This window comes from Carassius carassius, chromosome 33 (assembly GCF_963082965.1).
Source record: "Carassius carassius chromosome 33, fCarCar2.1, whole genome shotgun sequence".
In the NCBI taxonomy this organism is placed as follows: Eukaryota; Metazoa; Chordata; class Actinopteri; order Cypriniformes; family Cyprinidae; genus Carassius; species Carassius carassius.
This window is the reverse complement of record NC_081787.1, coordinates 25566037-25572715: the sequence shown is the minus strand read 5'-3', so window position 1 is coordinate 25572715 and position 6679 is coordinate 25566037.

The following is a 6679-nucleotide window of genomic DNA, read 5'->3' as shown; positions in this document are numbered from 1 at the left end:
AAAAGGCAGTAGATTCACTACATGAAACACGCCAGCATCTTCTCCAGTGTCTATCACGCAACCCACTGCCTCATTGCTGGGGATTGACCTGTGCTCTCATGGCAAGCAGTTCGAAGAGCAAAACAGATTTCTGGAAGATATTTATCCCACGAAGTGTGCTTGTCCTCCACGTATGCACGTATGGCAGTCTTAAGTGTGTGGTTTACCCTCTCAGTGGCGTTCGTTTGCGGGTGGTATGCCATTGTCAGCTGATGTTCAGTGCCAAGGGCAGCAATCACATGCTCAAAAAGATTGCTCACAAACGGGGTCCCACGATCTGATATGAGGTAGGTTGGCGCACCATGTCGAGCAAATATCTCACTCAGAAACTTACTCGCTGCCACTTGAGCAGTCGCTGACCGCACTGCACTCACTTCCACCCATTTTGAAAAGTAGTCAATGAAGACGATTAGATGTTCATTGCCACTCTGAGTACGAGGAAGCGGACCCACAAAATCCACTCCTGTGTATTCCTGGGGTTTCATAGGTTTAATCGGAACCATCAGCCCTGCTGGTTTTCTTTGGCTCGGCTTCGTCAACTGGCACACAGGACACGATATAACGTATCTTTTCACATCTGTCACTATCTTGGGCCAAAAGAACCTCTGTTTCAGCCTGGCCAACGTTTTTGTCACACCCAGGTGGCCAGCTGTAGGATGGTCATGATAATATCGGAGTACAGTTGGTCGAATTACTGTTGGGACATATAACTTAAGCTGTTTCATTGGATGGAGACTGCAGGTTATCTTAGGGTCCTTGAAATAAAGCAGACCATCATGAATGACGTGTTCTTCGTCTGTACCGCCCTCTTCAAGGTTTCGAAGAAGACCGCCAACCACTGGGTCACCCCTTTGTAACTGCATCAACTGCGCTCTGTCAGTTATCAGGACTGAGGAGAGACTGCGCAGATCCATCCCAGCTATGACCACATGTGGAGGAAGAATGTTAATAGGGCCCTCACAATGAGGCAGTGGGTTGCGTTATAGAGCATCTGGAACTTTATTCTGAACCCCCGGCCTGTGGACGATGTTAAAATCAAAATCCTGTAGGCGCAAGGACCATCTCGCCAGTCATCCAGAGGGGTTGGGTCGGTTCATCAGCCACCTCAGGCTGTTGTGATCAGTATAAATGGTTACATGAAGGCCCTCGATGTAAGGTCTGAAATGTTCCAGAGCCCAAATCACTCCCAAGCACTCTTTCTCAGGTGTTGAGTACGGTCTTTCCACTTTGTGCAACGTCCTGCTCGCGAAAGCTACCACCACATCTCGCCCCATGTCATCCTTGTGCATCAAGGCCGCACCAAGGCCCAAGTCACAAGCGTCAGTGTGGATGAACAATGGACGTGAAAAATCCGGGAGGCACAGAATGGGTTCAGACATAAGGCAGTTTTACTAAGCCCAAAAGGAAGGACTTTGAATTGGAAAAGGCCACAGTGTGATGCGAATGCTGTCTTTGGCCTTGACTTTTCCTCTACCGACACCTGCCAGTACCCCCGAGCCAAAGTAATAAGAAATTTTCCACAAGCCAGGAAATCCAATGATTCGTAGACTCTGGGAAGTGGGTACGACTCCTTAAGTGTCAGGTGATTAAGGCCTCTGTAGTCAACACAAAACCTGTGGTCTCCACATGGCTTCTTGACAATTACCACGGGTGCAGCCCATGGACTGGAAGATGGTTCGATGATGTCTTCTTCCAGCATCATCTGAATCTGATCTTCAATTATTTTTTTCTTGGCTGGTGAGCTCCGGTATGGCGGAAGGTGAACTGGTTTTGCTTCACCAGTGTTGATTACGTGCTCCCCCAATGAAGTGTGCCCCAGGTGTCCATCAAACAGGCTCCAAAAGTCTTTTAGAAGGTTCAACAATTTCCCTTTTTCTTCCCTTTTCAGACAAGCTCTCTCAATTTTCTCATTCAAGGCAGACTGGCAGACATTTAAAAACATTAAGCTTCCAAGCTCAGGTGCCTCCAACCACTCACTCAAAACCTCTTGGGGTGTAGATTCACCCAGGGTCACCGTCCTTGATGGGATGTGAATGCTGACTGACGCTCGCAGCATAAAATCCATCCCTAAGATGAGCGGAGAGGAAAGATCAGGGATAATGACAAATCGATGGTAGAAATTGTTTCCCTGGAGGCCAATGTTTAACCAGACAACACCAGTTGGAGTGCAAGCAGCACTGTTGGCAAGCTGAATTGGGGGAAAAATCCAAGGTTGAACCTTCTGAGAATGTCGCAAGACATCCGAAATCATATTTGTACGAACTGCTGAAAGTGAGGCACCGGTGTCCTGCGCTGCGTTGATGGCCTTATGACAGAAATTGACCTTAACAATAAATGGTGTATTCCAAAATGAAGGAGAAGCACAGTCCTCCACATGTCCAAGGACAAGCGGCTCAGGCGAGGACTTAAGACTAGGGTGAGGCGCATTTATCTTCTGGAGGGAGGATTGCCTCGCTGGAACATCCTCCCCCCTCTGAAGTTTACCTTCTGCCGAACAGAATTGTGCTTTTGCTCCTCCCTGTCTTCGTATGACATGGCTTTAGTATCCTCCTCAGGGTCCCGTGGCTCATTCGAAACTGGACTTGTCTGTTTGTCAGCGGCTGGAAAAGGCACAGTCTGTTGGGCAAAGTTACAGTTCGGACAGTTTCTCGAGGTAAAACCAGGCGCAGAACATTTGAAACAATAAGTCTCTCGTCTGGGTTTGCTTTACTGCAATAATGGTTCATCACGGCTGTCAGGGCCGAGAGCGGAGTGCAGCTCGTGGGCACACATCAAGAGGTCGATGACTGAAGTAATTTGTGCGCCATACAACGCAACGCTGTAGCGCTCAAGCGCATGCTTGCAGATAAGATCAATCTGCTCTTGTTCTGGTGGTGGAGACTTTAGTTTCTTGAATTCAGATAACAAGTGTGCTACAAACGTTGGAAATGGTTCTCCTTGAGCTTGTACACGGTCAAGAATACCTCTCCAGACACGCTCTTGGTTATCCGCTGGAAGAAACACAGTCTTGAACAGGGTGCAGAACTGTGTCCAGGATGTGACATGTGAACTCAGTACCCTAAACCACTTCCTGGGCTCTTTAGCTAAGAAACGTGGTAATTCAAGCAAAATCTGAGCATCGCTGACACCCAAAGAAGTTCTATAGGCATCCACAAGAATAAGCCAGTCATCAGGTTGAATTTTTCCATCATTTCCAAACACTGGGGGTTCCAGTCTCGATTGATGCAAGACGGAGGCCAAAGTTCTGGTTGCATTACTCAAATCAAGTGAACTTTGAACCAGTCCAAGTGCATTTTCGGTTCTGGCATTCATTTCCACTCCAAAGGACCGAGCCCCCTTTATTTGATCAGTTGGTGCTTGAGCATGTGGAGTGGACGAAGCAACAGGCCTGACCTGAGAAGGCAATTGGTATGAAGCAGGTACTTGCAAGTTTTCTGTGCAATGGTCAATAATACCTCTTTGTAGATCAAGAGACTCTCTCAGGCACCTCCGCAGCATTTCCACTTCCTCTTTCAATGACTCAACCTGTTTCTCCAGGCGCTCACCCGACTCCGGCACTCTCCGTCTGGGAGGAAACTCAAAGCATGCAGATTGGTCAAATAAATCATTCTCGTCATCAACACGTCTGGCCATTGTATCGAAATCAGTTTGTCAATATGAAATTCAAAACAATGAATTGGCACAATATCATTTAACAAACAATTCCACTTGCACTAATTTACTGTATAATCAAGCAAAACAAATGTAATAAACAATTGGATAACCTTTGAAAAGAAAAAAAAGTTAACCATATAACAATAAATTCGGCATTTGTACAATAATTTTTTCTTTCTTTTTTACAATACCAGTGACAAGTTCAATATCACCAAACCACAATCACAGAGTCCATTAATTATTTTCTTATGTCGTTTGTTTTTTTTTTTTTTTTTTTTTCTCGATGAGCAACACAGTGTGAGCGTCGAGTAGTTATTACCCAACGACAAATCAAAATATAGCCTAGTAGAAGTTCAGGAAAAATCCAGGGCAAAAAAAAAAAAAGTTCCTCAAGTTCAATTCAACCAGTTCAACATTCAGTTCCACCAAATGAACACAAATGAATGTAGCAATCAGGCCTGAATCCCTGAAACAGTCAAAGTTCACTAACAGTTTAATTTCCGATTACCTCAACGAACCACAATCCTACGTGCACACATCAGATTCAAAGCCCAGAAGTCAGGAATAAGTGGAGGGACTTTGCAAGTGTGACAAAACGGAAGGCTCTGGCACGTAAGGGAAGCAAACAAGACTGATGGGGTATCAATTCAGTTCCTCCTGTCCCAGAGGAAGACAAAGTTTTGGCCATCCTGGGGCCTGTTGCAATGGAAGGATCCTTGGAGGTATACATGTGCATCAACCAGGCCTTTGCCTTCAAAGTTCAGGCCTCCAACAGGCCTCCAACAGGCCTCGTCCTGCCTGGCCTTTCAACATCAGGCCCTTTCCAGCCTGGGTCTCCAACATCAGACCCTATCCAGTCTGGCCCTTCAACATCAGGCCCTTTCCACCCTGGGCCTCCAACATCAGACCCTCTCCAGTCTGGGCCTCTAACATCAGGCTTCATATTTTCAGAGAGCAATAAGAAGAAACAACGCTTTAAATTCAGTTGTTAGCTACACTGCATTATTATTATGATGTTGGAAATTTATGGAGGTGGTGGGTGATGGCCTGATGGGTGGGTGATGGAAGCACACATGACTCTTTTGTGTGGGCCACTTTTGCAGTTTGCCAGGTGGCTGAAGACGGTGCATGGCTCTGGTGATAACTGGCTGCTGGGAGACAGAGGAAAATCCTCTTCGCCCATACCTCCTGACACCTGGGCAGCATCCAGCCACCATTGCAGTTTAAACCATTTGTTTAATCTGACATAACATCTGTTAAATATTTGGGTTATTTGCCGATATGCATTAAATGAACACTTATACTATACTTTTGCAAACAGTGTATATACTCTCTCTCTCTCTCTCTCTCTATATATATATATATATGTATGTATGTATGTACATTTACATTTATTCATTCATTTAGCAGACGCTTTTATCCAAAGTGACTTACAGATGAGGACAGTGGAAGCAATCAAAAACAACAAAAAGCGCAATGATATATAAGTGCTATAACAAGTCTCAGTTAGGTTAACACAGTACACGTAGCATGGGATTTTAAATAATATAATAAAAAAAATAAAAAGAATAGAAGCAAGCTAGTGTTAGAGATCTTTTCACATACACACACACACAAACACACACATACAATTGCATAATAAATGAAAAGAAAATAGAATACAAAAAGATTAGAAAGGTAGTTAGATTTTTTTAAAGAATAGAATTAGAATAGTGAGTGTTAAAGTTAGAGTCAAATAAAGATGGAAGAGATGTGTTTTAAGCCGATTCTTGAAGATGGCTAAGGACTCAGCTGCTCGGATTGAGTTGGGGAGGTCATTCCACCAGGAGGGAACATTTAATTTAAAAGTCCGTAAAAAGTGACTTTGTGCTTCTTTGGGATGGCACAATCAAGCGACGTTCACTTGCAGAACGCAAGCTTCTAGAGGGCACATAAGTCTGAAGTAACAAATTTAGGTAAATGGGTGCAGAGCCAGTGGTAGTTTTGTAGGCAAACATTAATGCCTTGAATTTTATGCTATTGGAAGCCAGTGCAAATTGATAAACAGAGGTGTGACGTGTATTCTTTTTGGCTCATTAAAAATTAATCTTGCTGCCGCGTTCTGAATAAATTGTAAAGGTTTGATAGAATTGGCTGGAAGACCTGCCAAGAAGGCATTGCAATAGTCCAGCCTGGACAGAACAAGAGCTTGAACAAGGAGTTGTGCAGCATGTTTCGAAAGAAACGGCTTGATCTTCTTGATGTTGAATAAAGCAAATCTGCAGGATTGGACAGTTTTAGCAATGTGGTCTGAGAAAGTCAGTTGATCATCAATCATAACTCCAAGGCTTCTAGCTGTTCTAGGAGTTATGGTTGATGTGCCTAACTTGATGGTGAAATTGTGATGAAACGATGGGTTTGCTGGAATCACAAGCAGTTCTGTCTTAGCAAGGTTGAGTTGAAGGTGATGGTCCATCATCCAGGAAGAAATGTCTGTTAGACAAGCTGAGATGCGAATAGCAACCGTCGGATCATCAGGATGGAATGAGAGGTAGAGTTGAGTGTCATCAGCATAGTAGTGGTATGAAAAGCCATGTTTCTGAATGACAGAACCTAATGATGCCATGTAGACAGAGAAGAGAAGTGGTCCAAGAACTGAGCCCTGAGGCACCCCAGTAGTTAGATGTTGTGACTTGGACACCTCACTTCTCCAAGATACTTTGAAGGACCTATCTGATAGGTAATACTCAAACCATTGAAGTGTGGTTCCTGAGATGCCTTTTGCCAGTAGGGTTGATAGGAGGATCTGGTGGTTAACTGTGTCAAAAGCAGCAGACAGATCAAGCAGGATAAGCACTGAAGATTTGGATTCTGCTCTTGCCAGTCTTAGAGCTTCAACAACTGAGAGCAAGGCCGTCTCAGTTGAATGTCCACTTCTGAAGCCAGATTGGTTGCTGTCAAGGAGGTTGTTGTTTGTGAGAAATGTAGAGACTTGGTTGAACACAGC